This window comes from Hemiscyllium ocellatum, assembly GCF_020745735.1.
Source record: "Hemiscyllium ocellatum isolate sHemOce1 chromosome 27 unlocalized genomic scaffold, sHemOce1.pat.X.cur. SUPER_27_unloc_3, whole genome shotgun sequence".
Classification (NCBI taxonomy): domain Eukaryota; kingdom Metazoa; phylum Chordata; class Chondrichthyes; order Orectolobiformes; family Hemiscylliidae; genus Hemiscyllium; species Hemiscyllium ocellatum.
The window spans coordinates 1908122-1925826 of NW_026867498.1; the positions used below are offsets into that span (position 1 = coordinate 1908122).

Below are 17705 nucleotides of genomic sequence, written 5' to 3' on the forward strand. Positions count from 1 at the left end.
CTGTAACAATGTTGGGCCACAATAAAGGTAACCAGAACGTACTGCTGGGCTCGGGCTCTCATTGAAAGCTCCAAGCGGTTTTTGTTTTAAAGCTGCTCATTTCTTGCAGCCTCCTGCACTACGTTCCCAATGTCGTGTATCAGATGGAGCAGTGAATGAGTAGCTGGTTTCATTAGAAATCATAAACTTTTCAGGAGTGCAGGCACTGCATCGTTTCATTGGCAGTTTACTAGCAGCACCGGGAGGTATGGGCTGTGTTCACGAGAAAGGAGGTGGGACAACGTTTAAAAATCACAACACTGGGTTATAGTCCAACAGTTTTATTTGGAAGCACTAGCTTTCGGAGTGCTGCTCCTTCAGCGGGTAGCTGTGGAGCAGGATCATAAGACGCAGAGTTAAGAGCAAAAGGTCACAGTGTCATGCAACTGATATGATATATTGACAAATGTAGACTGATGTTAAGCATTCAGCACACTTACCTTAATTGTTCACACCATTGAATAAAGGAGTTGGGACATCATGTTGAAGTTGTACAGGATGTTGGTGAAGTCACTTGTACAGTACTGAGAAGGCTTCTGGTGGCCCTGTAATAGGAAGAATACTATTACAGAGGGTTCAGTAAAGATTTACCAGGATGTTGCCAGGACTGGAGGGTTTGAGTTATAAGGAGAAGCTGAGACCGTCTTCACTGGAGCACAGGAGGTTGAGGGGTGACCTCATTGCGATTGATATAATCATGAGGGCTCTAAGTAACATGAACATCAAATAGCGAAGAGCCTGCACGGTTATATCAAGTGAGTGGGGGAGAAATTGTGGCATTTGGACACTTTAAATCCATCAGAAACTGCACCTCCATAGAGCATACTGTGCATGTCAGGTGGGGTGCCAGAAGACTGGAGGTTGGCTAACGTGGTGCCACAGTTTAAGAAGGGTGGTAAGGACAAGCCAGGGAACTATAGACCAGTGTGCCTGACATCAGTGGTGGGCACATTGTTGGAGGGAATCTCGAGAGACAGGATTCTACCTTCATCTAGGTGGATGGGCTGGGACTTTTTCACTGGAGCATTGGAAGTGGAGATGTGACCTTATCAAGGTTTATAAAATCATGAGGGGAGAGATGAGGTGAACGAAGGGTGTCCTTCCCCTAGGGTTGGGGTTTGAAGATTAGGGAGCAAATTTTGACGGTGACAGGAGAAAAAGATTTTGAAAAGACTTGAAGGGCACAATTTTTTTTACACAGAGTGGTTCACGTGAGGACTAAATGTCTAGAGGAAGTGGTGGATGCAGGTACAGTAACGTCATGAATAGGAAAAGTTTGGAGGGATATGGGCCGAAACACTGGCAGGTGGGACTGGGTTAGTTTGAGAACATAGACAGCATTAACTAGTTGGACTGAAGGGTCTGTTTCTGTGCTGTCTGACTCTGGAACTGTCTTAAAACGGGATACTGGTCTTAAAACCATTTTCTTGCCTTCCCCCACAAGCATCCACATAAAAATCATGTGAACTCAGCCTTGAATATATTCAATGACCCCCTAACTGCTGGAAGACATTCCCACTTCTGAACTTAATTCCTCTTGCTAATACACCACTTGCCTTGCTCATTGCCTGCTGCTCCTGTCTGACAACTGGCACAGAAGGACACTGATGCCCCTCGGAACATCCACGCATCATTCCTGATGAAGAGCTTGTGCCCCAAAATACGACTGTCCTACTGCTCGACCCACTGTGCTTTGCCAGTTGTGGTCGTCTCTACATCAGGAAGACCGAGCGTAAACTTGGGGAATGGTTTGCCGAGCATCACAGCCGGGTCTGCAGACGCTGAGCGGACTTCCCAGTCTCCACCCATTTTAATGTCGCTTCCCACTCCCCTTCTGACAAATTGGAGGAACAAAACTTCATCTTGTCTGAGCAGTCCACAGCCCGGAGGACTCGACACTGAGTTCTCCAACTTCAAATAATCTCCCATCCCATCCCCCAACTCAATTCCCAGCCCCTTCCACTCTTCCCTGCCAACTAGATTCCTTCCTCCCATTCACCAACCAGGTTATGGGGATAAGGCAGGAACAGGATACTGATTGACGATGATCAGCCATGATCATAATGATTGGTGGTGCTGGCTCGAAGGGCAGAAGAGCCGACTCCTGCACCTATGGTCTATTGTACCCTCTACCTGTCTCCACCTATCCTCACTTCATCATGAGAGAGGGGGAGGAGCAGGAGCTTCAGAACCTCATGGCCCAACTTCCGCATTCACCAATAGGGGAGCTCCAAATGGCAAAAAGACAAGTCTCCTTCCGGTCCTCCAGTGTCAAAAGTAGGTTTCGCCCCTTTTCTGCCGACAATGAGGAACACACCCAATGTTTTGGTGACACTGGCAAACATGTGCCCTGCTTGTTGACACCGAGGAGTGTACACAACATGCTCTGCAGCAATGCTGGTGTTATTGACAGATTTGAAGTTTCCATATGTCTATCGGAGATCAAAAAGGGCAGAGTGATAGTTTTTTCCCCCATGTGGCTCGATATTTGATTGAACAGCCAGACAAATGCAAAAGCAATGTTTTTAAGTCTTTTCCTCCGTGTTGGGGTGACCTTCACAACTAGAGGACATAGGTTTAGGGTGAGGCCACAAAGATATAAAAGGTACCTGAAGGGCAATGTTTCCATGCAGAGGGTGGTGCAGATATGGAATGAGCTGCCAGAGGAAATGGTGGAGGCCGGTATAATTACAGCCTTTAAAAGGTATCTGGATGGGTATATGAATAGGAATGGTTTAGAGGGATATAGTGCTGGCAAAGGGGACTAGATTAATGTAGGATATCTGGTTGGTGTGGTCAGGTTGGACTGAAGGGGTCTGATTCCGTGCTTTACATCTGACTCTCAATAATAAAAAGTCAACTTTTCCAATGAACAAACTATATCCATGTTAACAAGGCTTAGTGCACAACCTGCTTCACAAACCATTCTCAACAGGTCCTGCCCCTTCAATGACTGAGGAACATGTACATGCTGGTGCATAGTATCCTTCACTAGTATTTACACACTACCCTCAGCAATTGCACAAGTAACAGCAAAGAGTAAACAGCACAAGGATTAAACACACAGTGAGGGGTAAACAGCACAAGGATTAAAAACACAGTGAGGGGTAAACAGCACAAGGATTAAACACACAGTGAGGGGTAAACAGCACAAGCGCCAGTAAAAGCAGATGGAAAGTGAGTGTAAAATACCGGTGTCTGCCCCGGGCCGCACGGAGCCATTTTCCTAACGGCCGCCCTCCCGCCGCTTCCTCGCTCGAGCGACTTCTCCTCCCAACCGCCTTCGCCCCCGCGTGACGTCTGCACGGGGGGATGGGCGGGGCCGGGGGAGCCTCACCGTCACCAAGCAACAGCCACCTCGCGCTACAACTGCTCATTCACAAAAACAAACTCTCCTGTCTCGCTCTGCAGCTGCAGGGGGGGACACTGCCACGTTTCGAGGAGCCCTGTCTACATTGGGAAAGCTCACCGCTCCATTTAAACACATATTCCCACATCCCACTTGCCTGCATTTGGCCCATTTCCCTCTAAACCTTTCTATTCATGTACCCATCCAAATGCTGTTTCAATGTTGTCACTGTACCTGCATCGACCACATCCTCAGCAAGTTCATTCCACATGCAACTCACCCTCTTTCAAAATGTTGCCCCTCCGCTTCCTTTTAAATCTCTCTCCTTACATTAAAAAAAATGCCCCCCCCCACTAGTTTTGAGTTCCCTACGCTAAGCAAGAGCCATTTGCTATTCACCTTACCTCCACTCCTCATGATTTTATCAATCTCAATGAGGTCAACCCCCAACCTCCTGTGCTCCAGTGAATAAAGTCCCAGCCTCTCCTTATAACTCAAACCCACCAGTCCTTACAACATCCTGGTAAATCTTTATTAAACCCTCACTAATAGTATTCTTCCTATTACAGGGCCACCAGAACTGTACTCAGTACTCTGAAAGTGGCCTCACCAACATCCTGTACAACCTCAACATGATGTCCCAACTCCTCTCCTCAATGGTGTGAACAATGAAGACAATGTTGCAAAACGCCGCCTTAACCACCCTGTCTACCAGTGATGCAACCTCCAAAGAACTATGTACCTGAACACCTCCGCCCCATGTCTGTCTGTTCCATAACACGACTCATGGCCCGATCATTATCTGTACACGTCCTTGTTTTAGCAAAAATGCAACCCCTTGCTTTTATTAAGCCTCTCTCTCACACACATACTCTCTCTCTCAGACAGACAACACACCCCCCTCAACACTCTCACACTCGCAGCCTCATACTCCATCACACTCTCACTTTCCCAAGCATGCACACACACACTTCTGTGCACACTCACACACAAACTCACATGCATATGCTCTCATTCTCTCATGCACACACACACACACTACTCTTTGGGGTGAAATTGTATTGGCAGAATTATATTTGCAGATACATTCAATTTTGGTCAAAAAGCACACAATCTGCAGGCTGTCAATGCATGTAATATTTTACAAATTCCGACTTTGGAAACAGAAACTGACTCAAGATTGGAATACTGACAGACTCAAATCTCACATCTTTAATGCATTGTCTGAGGGGAGATATCTTTGTTTTATAAAACCTTAAGTCATATCAAGAACATTGTTACATAGTAATGAACCAAAGCCCGCACCCATTCTAAGAGATGAAGACTATCTAAGTTTGTTCAATATATTCTATCAGTTGCATGACACTGATCTTTTGATATAAGTTCTGTGTCTTATGATGCTGTTTCATGAGGCTTACATATTGATGAGCTGAAAATGTGATGCAGGTCAGGCAGCATCCAAGGAGCAGGAGAGTCGACGTTTCGAACTGAGAGACTTGGGTCTTTTCTCATTGGAAAGAAAGTGGTTAAGGGGGGGATTTGATAGAGACATAAAAGATGATCAGAGGATTTGATAGGGAATACAGAGAAAGACTTTTTCCTAGGATGATAACGTTAGCTTGTACGAGAGGGCATAACTACAAATTGAGGAGTGATAGCTTTAAGACAGATGTCAGAGGCAAGTTCTTTATACAGAGAGTGGTAAGGGCGTGGAATGCCCTACCTGCTAAGGTAGTCAACTCAGCCACATTAGGGAGATTTAAACAATCCTGAGATAAGTGCATGGATGATTTTGGGATAGTGTAGGGGAACGAGCTGAGAAGAGTTCACAGGTCGGCACAACATCGAGGGCCGAAGGGCCAGTTCTGCATTGGATTGTTCTATGTTCTAAACTTAGTGCAGGAGGCTGAAAGAAATGAGCAGCTTTAAAACAAAAACCTCTTGGAGCTCAAAGCTTTCAATGAGAGTCTGAGCCCGGTGGTAAGTTCAGGTAACCTTTATTGCAACCCAACTTTGTTACAGCTTCAGATCCCCCCAGCAAAGAGGCAGAGAAAAAGTAGTTGCTTTTTGAACAGCTCAAGGTGAAAGTTCACACACCACACCTCCCCTGGCCCCATCCCCACCTCACTGTCTTTACTATTGGTCAGCACCAAGTTGTCCCTTTGAAATTGGATCCTTGGTACAGCCGTAACCCGGAGGAAGTATTGCCTCACTCAGCAATTTCAACCCATACCCTGTCTCCAGTTAAGTTTCTCCCCGCTCCTTTGCCAGGAAGGGGCAGTGTAGAGTCAACCAGACTGCTGTGGGTCTGGAGTCACGTGTAGGCCAGACCGGGTAAAGGATGCAGCTGGAACGACTGAGTGAATCCTTTCCCACAATGGCCGTTCCCTTCCCTAACAAGGGAGAGAGTGAATCAGATGGGGGCTTTCTCCCCCACACCACCCCCTCCCTGAAACGGTCTCATCGTTAGATTCCGAACTCCACATTTCTGACCGAATACCAATTCTGCCATCTGTCGTGGCGGGATTCAAACCCGGGAGTCCCCGGAACCGGGTTGATATTCCAATCAATAATGGGACTCGGCCGTCACTCCTTCAATCCCCCTGCGATGGCACGTGAACTCGTTGGTGCTTCCGCAGGTGGAAGGAGTAGGTGAAGCCCTTCCCACACTGACAGCAGATGAACGGCCTCTCCCCGGTGTGGATCCGCTGGTGCCTCAGCAGGGTGGGGGATGTGCTGAAGGCCTTCCCACACTCAGGGCAGCTGTAGGGCCTCTCCCCCGTGTGGACCCGCTGGTGGCTCCGCAGGTTGGAGGAACAGGTGAAGCCCTTCCCACACAGAGCAGGTGAACGGCCTCTCCCCTGTGTGGACCCGCTGGTGGGTCAGCAGGGTGGAGGAATTGCTGAAGGCCTTCCCACACTTGGGGCAGCTGTAGGGCTTCTCCCCTGTGTGGACCCGCTGGTGGGTCAGCAGGGTGGAGGCCTGGGTAAAGAGCTTCCCACACTCGGGGCAGCTGAAGGGCCTCTCTCCTGTATGGATCTGCTGGTGCCTCATCAGGGAGGAGACGTGGGTAAAGGCCTTCCCGCACTCAGGGCAGCTGAAGGGCCTCTGCCCTGTGTGGACGCGCCGGTGGCTCCGCAGGGTGGAGGAATCGCTGAAGGCCTTCCCACACTCGGGGCAGCTGAAGGGCCTTTCCCCAGTGTGGACACGCCGGTGGCTCAGTAGAGTGGAGGAATACCTGAAGGCCTTCCCGCACTCTGGGCAGTTGAACGGCCTCTCTCCTGTGTGGACCCGCTGGTGGGCCAACAGGGCAGAGAAAAACACGAAGGCCTTCCCGCACTCAGGGCAGCTGAAGGGTCTTTCCCCCGTGTGGTCCTGCTGGTGGGTCAGCAGGTGGGAGGAATGTCTGAAGGCCTTCCCGCAGTCGATGCAGGGGAATGGCCTCTCCCCGGTGTGACTGCGCCGATGAGTCTCCAGGGCAGACAGGAAATGGAAGCCTTTCCCACAGTCACCACACTTCCACGGTTTCTCCAGAGGGCGGGATTCCTCGGGTTTCTCCATGGCCACAGCTTCAGCTGCTCACAAACACGTGTAGAGCCCCTCCCTGCCGTGAAATCCCCTTCCCAGGCTGTATAACGGTTTCAGGCTCCACGCACAGTGTGCTGCAACAGTGGGGTCTCTTGTCCAGTCCCACTGATGCTGAAAACATACTCAGACAGGAACCAAAAAGCTTTGGTCCCTCTCACAGAAATCACGGACGAAAATCTTTGCTGGCCACAGTGGATTGAGTGACTGTCAGACATTGACATCAAAGTGAGGACCGGAGATACTGGAGAGTCAGTCGAAAAATGTGGCACTGGAAAATCACAGGGGAGTCAGGCAGCATCCGAGGAGCAGGAGGGTCAATGTTTCGGTTATAAGCCCTTCGTCTCTTGATTTTAAAACTTCCCTCTTCATATCTTCAAAAATCCTGTCAGAATAGATTACAAAAGTCATCACTGTCAGTGCAGGGTAGAAATTCTGAACAAGCAATTCTACTTTTTGCAGAACATTCTTTTCTTTTGTTATTCCACAAAATTGAAAGCACCATCCCACTCTCCCTCCCCCTCTGTTCTCACTCTGATCTAACTAATTCCCCTGAAGGTGCTGATTCAGGATCTTACAGGGACAGAAAAAGCAAAAACATCAAGACTGATATCTCTCTGAATTTTGAATATCTCCACCTGAAAGCTAATATCTTTCCCAACACTGGGATCCTGCTGAGAGTGAGCAGGTCTGATTTTGGGAAGCAAAAGAAAGTGTGTCAGTTCAGGGTGAACCTGCCTCTCAGCTTCTTGAGGAACAACCAGACACAAGATGGTTAACGTCCCCAGGAAGGTGGGAGCAAAATGAGACGTCAAGGCATTAACACCGACATTAGAGAGAAAGTGAACCTACTGACGTGGCAAAAGTTAGTGGAAAGCCAGAGTCATAGAGATGTACAGCACAGAAACAGACCCTTCTGTCCAACACGCCTGTACTGACCAGATATCCTAAATCAATCTAGTCCCATTTTCTGGTATGTGGCCCATAGCTGGGGTCATCCCCACCCCCTGTCCTGAGACCTTGATGCCTCCAAGCTGACCCTCAAAGTTTTAGTTTGTCCCTCCATTCTTTCCCAGTTGTCTTTTGTAGGTTTTGAAAACTTCCCCAATCCTCTGAGTATAGGATTTGGGAAGTTATGTTGTGGTTGTACAGGACATTGGTTAGGCCACATTTGGAATATTGTGTGCAATTCTGGTTTCCTTAGTATCGGTAAGATGTTGGGAAACTTCAAAGTGTTCAGAAAAAATTTACAAGGATGTTGCCAGGGTTGGAGGATGTGATCGATAGGGAGGAGAGGGCTGTTTCCCCTCAGCGTTGGAGGCTAAGGAGTAACCTATAAAATCATGAAGGGCATGGATAGGATAAATAGACAAAGACTTATCCAGGGGAGGGGGTTGGGGGAAAAGAGTCCAGAACTAGAGGGCATATGTTTAGGGTGAGGGGAAAAAATACAAATGAGATCTGAGGTGAAACCTTTTCACACAGAGGGTATTACGTGTATGGAATGAGCTGCCAGAGGAAATGGTGGAGGCCAGTACAATTGCAACATTTAAAAGACATCTGGACAGGTGTATGAATAGGAAGGGTTTGAAGGGATATGGGCCAAATGCTGGCAGTTGGGATTAGCTTGGGTTGGGATATCTGGTTGGCATGAACGGGTTGAACCGAAGGGTCTGTTTCTAAGCTGTACATCTCCATGACTAGTTGGACCACTTCCCGCTCCTCCACCCTTGAGCCCCAGTTTCCTCATTTTCCCTCCCCCCACCTTGTCTCAGTCCCAACCCTCGAACTCAGCACCACCTGCCCAACCTGCAACCTTCTTCCTGACCTCTCCACCCTCACCCCCGCTCCCACTCCGGCCTATCACCTTCACCTTAACATCCTTCCACCTATCGCATTTCCAACACCCCTCCCCCAAGTCCCTCCTCCCTTCCTTTTATCTTAGCCTGCTTGGCACACTTTCCTCATTCCTGAAGAAGGGCTCATGCCCGAAACGTGGAATCTCCTGCTCCTTGGATGCTGCCTGACCTGCTGCGCTTTTCCAGCAACACATTTTCGGCTCTGATCTCCCGCAGCTGCAGTCTTCACTTTCTCCTCTTGCTAATATACCACTTGCCTTGCTGATTGCTTGCTACACCTGTCTGACAAATGACAGTGACTGGTGTTGAAGGACCATCCACACATCATTCCAGATAAAGGGCTCATGTCCAAAACGTTAACTCTCCTGCTCCTCGGGTGCTGCCTAACCTACCGTGCTCTCCCAGTACCACAATGTTTGACCCTGATCTACATCTACATTTAAACAATGCACTTCCTTTCTGCGTTTGTTTTCCACAGCCAAGGCTATAACTTCATATTGTGGTACTGCATTTGCCATGTGTTTACCAATTATGGTCTTCTCTGTATCGGAGAGCGAGTGCAAACTTGGGGAACGATTCGTCGAGCATCGCAGCTGTGCCCGCAGAGGGCGACCACACCTCGCAGTAACTACCCATTCCAATTTCCTTCCCACCCCCTTTCTGACATGACCATCTTTGGCCTCCTCCATTGCCACAACCAATCTAACCGCAAATTGGAGGGACAACACCTCATCTTCCGGGCAGCCTGCAGCCCGAAGGACTCAACGTTGAGTTTTCCAATTTCAAAAAACCTCCCTCTCCATTCCCTGACTCCATTCCCATCCCCGCCCTCCTCCCTGCCACCAACAAGATTCATTCCTCCTATTGACCAACCAGGTCGTACCCTCTAACTGTCTTGACCTATCCCCACTTCACCCCTACCCCCTTTTCTCTGCAGCTTCTGCACCCAGCCCCAGCCCTGAAGAAGGGTTACAACCGATTCGTCGACTTCTCCACCATCTGATGCCTCCTGCCTAACTATTTTGCCAATTGAGATACAGACCTGGATCAACGTTTCCGGAGTCTGTCCCTGCCGAATTCACTCTTTCCTTTCAGTTGCTGCAAGTCAACAATTGAACCCCAGAATGAAAAAGAAATGGAAAAGGGGGCGAGATAAGAGAGTGCCGTACTCACAGATCTGGGACAGAGGAAGGAATGTGCAGTCTGGGTAAACCTCTATCTTTATTCAGAGAGAGAGGATCAGGAGTCGCAGCTTGAGAAGTTCACAGACCAACTTCCGCATTCAGACAATGGGCTGACTCTGATTGGCAGGAGGACCAGTCTCCTTCCAGTCCTCCAATGTTGCCTATTGGTCAATCAAAAGAATGTCTCGCCCCTTTTTTGCGTACAGCGATGAGCATGCTCAGTGTTTTGCTGACACTGGCCAGCATGCGCACTGCGTTGCTGACACCAGCAAACATGCGCAGTATGCTCTCTGGGGATGTTGGTGTTCCTGACAGATTTTAAGTGTCCAAATGCCAACGGGGTGAAAAGATAGAGCCACAATTTGTTTTGCCTTTGGCTTGATATTTTATCCCTTTTGCATTTTGTCTGGCTGCTCAACTTTTGTATGTCTTTTCCCCTTGTTGTGGGGGTAAGGCACCGAGACCAGAACTGGAGGGCATAGGTTTAGGGTGAGAGGGGAAAGATTTCTGAGGGTCCGAAGGGGCAATCCTTTCGCACAGAGGGTGGTATGTGTATGGAATGAGCTGCCAGAGGAAGTGGTGGAGGCTGGTACAATTACAGTATTTAAAATGCATCTGAATGCGGATATGGATAGGAAAGATTCAGAGGGGGAAGGGGCAAAATGCTGCCAAATGGGTCACTAGATTAACTTAGGACATCTGGTCAGTGTGGACCGCAGGGTCTGTTTCTGTGCTCTACAACTCTGAGTCTATCTTTAGATAGTATGGAAAATAAAGAGCATGAAAGCATGGGAAGGGTTAGAGCATGGAGACTACTGCCAATTTGTTGCAAAGGATAGTTGAAAGCTCTTACACCAATTAGCAGAGTAAGGTTGAGGCTGAAAGGTCACTTTGGCAAGATAACAGTCAGTAAAGTTAGCCTCACCTGCTAAATATGATTGACAAGACGGGGACAATAAATATTTGGGACATGACATCAAATATCTGATTAATAATGAGTAGAGTCAGCCTGCTTGAGACTATTGATAATAAACATCTAATCATGACATTAGGAAAATATTAAGTAGGGTCTGGAATGCAAGACTATTGTTGCAAAAGCTGACACTAAATCTCTAACTGTGACATTAGAATAACATTAAGTAGAATGTAGGAAAAACTATAAGGGCACAACTAAAGAGATAATGGGAACTAAAATCACTGGTTTATTGTGTAGCTAACGTGAGGTACTTTTGATTAATATAGTTGCACATGCTGATAAGCTAACAAACACACTGCTCAGCTGGAGAAAACACTGTCTCCTCTGTCCAGGAGTAAACGCTGGAAAGGTTGTATTGTTCCTAGGGAGGAGGATGGTCTCCAGCTACACTCTGATATCTATCAGCTAGTAAATGGGGCAGAACTATGGAATGTAATCTCCAGGCATTTTGGGAAATTTAATAAGGGAAGGAAGTACAGAACAAATACTACAGAGTGCTGAGGAACAAGGGAAACTAACTGTCCAAGTTCAGAGATCCCCGAAGGTATCAGTACAGGTAAAACGGGGGATGAGGAAGGCATAGATTTGTACTTTTTCACACAGAGGGTGGTGCGTGTGTGCAATGAGCTGCGAGAGGAAGTGGTGGAGGCTGGCACAAATACAACATTTAAAAGACAGCTGGATGGGGACGTGAAAGGGTAGGGTTTAGAGGGATATGAGCCAAGTGCTGGAAAATAGGATAGATTAATTTCGGATATCTAGTCAGCATGGACGAGACGGACTGTTTCTGTGCTGTACAGCTCTATGGCCATCCACTTCATTTTGAAATGTTTTCACTACCACTTGGAACACCCTGTTAGGGTTCAGAGTGTGCCAGGTCCTGACACCTCCTTCCTCACGTCTCCTGTGCATTTTAAATCAATAATACTGGTTGTATGTTACTGGGTTAGCACTTTAAACACACAGACACATACATCATAATCAGAATTTCTATTCGGTACAGACAGTGATGACTTGTTTCAACTTTGCTAACAGGGTATCAGAAGGGGAGGATCTGCAGACAGAAATCTTGGAAGAAATTCCATAACAAGATCTGGTCACTCAATATCATTAGGGGGTTGAGTCTGGAAAGAGAAATCCATTTGACCTGCTTCAAAAGGTACTGGACATCAGTGTGAGCAGAGAAGCACTCAGAGAGGAACACACCAGTGAACTGAGCTTTAACTGGTTACACAGAATGAGTGTATGTGTCCCAGGGAGTTGACTATGGGGAGGAGTTTTAACCAGTTACACAGACTGAGAGAGGGGCTGGGGCATTTATTTTACCCTGGAGCATCACTGTGCCACCCATAGGGCGACCAGAAGTGTACTCAGTACACTACACATGGTCTCACCAATATCCTGTACAACCTCAACGTGATGTCCCAACTCCTACACTGAACGGCGTGAACAATGAAGGCAAGTGTGCTAAACGCCTCCTTCACAACCCTGTCCAGCAATGATGCAACTTTCAAAGAGCTATGTCCCCGATTTGGAGATGCCGGTGTTGGACTGGGGTGTACGAAGTTAAAATTCACACCACACCAGGTGATACTCCAACAGGCTCATTTACAAGCATTAGCTTTTGGAGCGCTGCTCCTTCATCAGGTGGTTGTGTCTTATGATCCTGCTCCACAAACACCCCATGAAGGAGCAGCGCTCCAACAGCTGTGTTTCCAAATAAACCAGTTGGACAATAACCTGGTGTGGAGAGATTTTAAACTTTATGTACCAGAACCCCTCCACGCAGACCACCCCCCCCCATGAATCTGTTCTACAACACGATGCAGGGCCCTACCATTAACTGTACAAGTCCTGCCCTTCCTTGTTTTAGCAAAATGCAACCCTTTGCCTTTACCTGTCACTCTCTCAGACACACACACCCTAACACCCACACCATCTCACAGGCTTATACTCCAGCTCACACACACTTCATTAGCATGCATGCACAAACTCGCACATGCACACACACACACACTCGTGCAGATACAATCACACATCAGTCAATGGGGTGAATTTGCATTTGCAGAATTATATTTGCAGATATAAATATTCAATTTTGCTCAAAAAGCACACAAACTGCAGGCCGTCATTCCATGTAATATTTTATAAATTCCTACTTTGATTAATAGAACCAGTCTGATTCAAGATTCGGACACAGACACTTTTGTGCAGTATCTGAGCTGAGATGTCATCTATTTTTATAAAACCTTAAATTATCTCGAGAGGGTGAATTACAAGTAGTTCTGGGGTTTACATATTAATGAACTGAAACCTGAAACCCATGGTAAAAGATGAAAGATTAATCTGCAATCTAGATTTGTTCAATATATCCTATCTGTTGCATGACACTGTGATCTTTTGCTATAAATTCTGTGTCTTATGACCCTGCTCCACAGCTACCTGATGAAGGAGCAGCACTCTGAAAGCTCATGCTTACAAATAAACCTGTTCGACTATTAGCTGGTGTTGTGTGATTTTTAACTTTAACCACCCAGTCCAACACCGGCACCTCCACATCGTTTCCAGTGGACACAGCCCACACCTCCCAGTGCTGCCAGGAAACTGTACAATGACAATGGGATGATGTAGTACCTGCACTCCTGAAAAATTCACAATTTCTAACAATACTGGTTACTCATTCACTGCTGCAACTCATACACAACATTGGAAACATAGTACAGGAGGCTGTAAGAAATGAGCACAACAGGTCAGGCAGCATCTGAGGAGCAGGAAAATCAACGTTGCCTGACCTGCTGTGCTTTGCCAGCACCACACTAATCTTGACTCTGATCTTCAGCATCAGCAGTTCTCACTTTCACCTGTAAGAAATCAGCAGTTTTAAAACAAAAACCTGTTGAGTTCAAAGCTCTCAATGAGAGTCTGAGCTCGGCGTGAAGTTCAGGTAATCTTTATTGTGAAAGGTTGTCTACTTGTCTACTTTCACTCCTTCTCGAATTGATAACACCTGTGTGTAACTAATCTCGAGCTTTTCGAGTCTAATATCTCGTACCTTATTCTTTTCCTGAGTGAACACCGATGAGAAATGTTCATTTAGCACCTCTCCGATCTCTACAGTGTCCACACTCCACTTCCTACTTCTGTCTTTGACTGGCCCTATTCCTACCCTAATCAACCTTTTATTCCTCACATACCTATGGGAAGCTTTAGGGTTCTCCTTTATTCTATTTGCTAAAGACAGCTCATGTCCTCTCTTTGCTCTTCTTAACTCTCTCTTTCAATCCTTCCTAGCTGATCTGTAATTCTCTATCGCCTAATCTGTACCATCTTGCTTCATCAATACATAAGCCTCATGGAACAGCATCATAAGACACAGAACTTATATCAAAAGATCAGTGGCATACAACTGATGGATAGTCTTCATCTCTTAGAATGGGTGCGGGCTTTGGTTCATTAATATGTAACAATGTTCTTGAGATGACTTAAGGTTTTATATAAAAAAAGGCATCTCCGCTCAGACAATGCATTAAAGGTGTGAGATTTGAGTCTGTCAGTATTCCAATCTTGAATCAGACTGGCTCTGTTTCCAAAGTCGGAATTTGTAAAATATTACATGCATTGACTGCCTGCAGATTGTGTGCTTTTTAAACAAAATTGAATGTATCTGCAAATATAATTCTGCCAATACAATTTCAACCCAAAGAGTAGTGTGTGTATGTGCATGAGAAAGTGAGTGTTTGTGCATGTGAGTTTGTGTGAGAGTGCGCAGAAGTGTGTGTGCGCATGCTTGGGAAAGTGAGAGTGTGATGGAGTATGAGGCTGCGAGTGTGTTGAGGGGTGTGTGTCTGTCTGTCTGAGAGAGACGCTTAATAAAGGCAAGGGGTTGTACAGATAATGGTTGGGCCATGAGTCCTGTTGTAGAACAGACAGACATGATTGGGGGGAGTGTTCAGGTACATAGTTCTTTGGAAGTTGCATCACTGGTCGACAGGGTGGTTTTCAGACGGCATGTCGCAGCATTGCCTTCATTGTTCACACCACTGAGGAGAGGGGTTGGGACATCATGTTGAGGTTGTACAGGATGTTGGTGAGGCCACTTTCAGAGTACTGAGTACAGTTCTGGTGGCCCTGTATTAGGAAGAATACTGATAGAGAGGGTTTAATAAAGATTTACCAGGATGTTGTAAGGACTGGAGGGTTTGAGTTATAAGGAGAGGCTGGGACTTTATTCACTTTATTTAACAGGCGGTTGGGGGGTGACCTCATTGAGATTGATAAAATCATGAGGAGTGGAGGTAAGGTGAATAGAAAATGGCTCTTGTTCAGCGTAGGGGAACTCAAAACTAGGGGGGCATTTTTTTTAAATGTGAGGAGAGAGATTTAAAACGAACCGGAGGGGGAACATTTTGAAAATGATTTGCATGTGGAATGAACTTGCTGAGGATGTGGTCGATACAGGTACAGTGACAACATTGAAACAGCATTTGGATGGGTACATGAATAGAAAGGTTTAGAGGGAAATGGGCCAAATGCAGGCAAGTGAGACTGGTCTAGTTTGGAATCCTGGTGGGGATGGACGAATTGTGGAAGTGGGCCATTCAGCCCATCTATTTCACTCTGGCCCTGTGAACAGTATCCCACCCATACCCAACCCCTATCCGTATTTCCCATGGCCAATCCACCCTAACCTGTACATCCCTGGTCACTATGGGTAACTTAGCACGGCCAATTCTCCCTAACCTACACTCTAATCTATAAATTACCTTCTCAACAATGTGATTTAAGTGCAGAGCTTTTCTGAGAAAAATGTCAGTTTGACTCAACATTGGGACACAGACAGAATTCACACCTATTGTCTCTACTTATAAACAGGGCAACGTCTCTTCGAAATGTAGATTCATTTAGATATAACTGCGTCACTTTACATATTAAGATATCCCTTTGAATGTGCCACATCCCTTTGAAATGTAATCTTGTCCATTTACATCCCTGTATTTGCGGAAATACCGTTAAAATGTCCACGTCCCTTCAAAATGCAGATTGCCCCCTTTAGATATGAGGCCGTTCCGTTAGATGTCGGAATATGTGTTTAAATGGAGCGGTGAGCTTTCCCAATGTAGACAGGGCTCCTCGAAACGTGGCAGTGTCCCCCCCCCCCTGCAGCGGCAGAGCGAGACAGAAGAGTTTGTTTTTGTGAATGAGCAGTTGTAGCGCGAGGTGGCTGTTGCTTGGTGACGGTGAGGCTCCCCCGGCCCCGCCCATCCCCCCGTGCAGACGTCACGCGGGGGCGAAGGCGGTTGGGAGGAGAAGTCGCTCGAGCGAGGAAGCGGCGGGAGGGCGGCCGTTAGGAAAATGGCTCCGTGCGGCCCGGGGCAGACACCGGTATTTTACACTCACTTTCCATCTGCTTTTACTGGCCCTTGTGCTGTTTACCCCTCACTGTGTGTTTAATCCTTGTGCTGTTTACCCCTCACTGTGTGTTTAATCCTTGTGCTGTTCGCCCTTTGCTGTTACTTGTGCAATTGCTGAGGGTAGTGTGTAAATACTAGTGAAGGATACTATGCACCAGCATGTATATGTTCCTCAGTCATTGAAGGGGCAGGACCTGTTGAGAATGGTTAGTGAAGTACGTGGTGAACTAAGCCCGTTTAACATGGAGATAGTTTGGTATTTGGAAAAATATATTTTTGTATTATTTCGAGTCATAAAGATGTACAGCACATGAACACACCCATTTGGTCCAACCTGCCCATGCCAACCAGATATCCTAAATTAATCTAGTCCCATTTGTCAGCACTTGGTTCATATCCCTCTAAAACCTTCCTATTCATATACCCATCGAGATACCTTTTAAATGTTGTAGTTATACCAGCCTCCACTACTTCCTCTCGCAGCTCATTCCATACATGCACCATCCTCTGCATGGAAAAGTTGCCCCTTAAGTACCTTGAATATCTTTCTGCTCTCACCCTAAACCTATGCCATCTAGTTGTGAACCTCACCCCGACTCTGGGGAAAAGACATCAAAAAAAAAGTTGAGCAGCCAGACAAAAGCTATAAAATATTGAGCCACATGGTGAAAAAGAAATGTGGCTCTACCCTTTATTTCTACTCTTGGCATTTGAACACTTAACATCTGTCAATAACACCAGCATCACCACAGAGCACATTGTGTCTGCTCCTTGGTGTGAACAACAGCACACCTGCTCGCTCATGTCACCAATACATTGTCCATGCTCCTCGCTGTCGGCAGAAAAGGAGACATCACTTATCTCTGTTCCTAAAGGTTTTCCCTTTATTCTTAAAGCTGTGTCCTCTGGTCCTCGTCTCTCCTACCAATGGAAACATATTCCCAATGTCATTGTACAGTGGGGATGAAGCCCTAACCCGTCCAGTAATTTCTGGTGGGTGAGACTGGGCCTCAAGGTTAGAGGGAGTAGTTTTCAGACAGAGATGAGGAGGAACTGCTTTTCCCAGAGGGTCGTGAATCTATGGAATAGTCTAGATTAGATTAGAGTGGTGCTGGAAAAGCACAGCAGGTCAGGCAGCATCTAGAGCACAGGAAGATCGACGTTTCAGGCAAAAGCTGTGTCTTATGATCTTATTCTCCACAACCACCTGATGAAGGATCAGCGCTCTGAAAGTGAGTGCTTCCAAATAAACCAGTTGAACACTCACCTGGTGGTGTGATTTTTAACTTTGTCCAGGTTAGG

At 46.8% G+C, this 17705-nt stretch overlaps 1 pseudogene; it reads right to left on the reverse strand.

Annotated features, from left to right (window-relative positions):
• Positions 1 to 5410: 5410 nt before the first annotated feature.
• The window catches only part of LOC132808008 (zinc finger protein 850-like), a 62714-nt pseudogene continuing 50419 nt past the window's right edge, over positions 5411 to 17705 (reverse strand).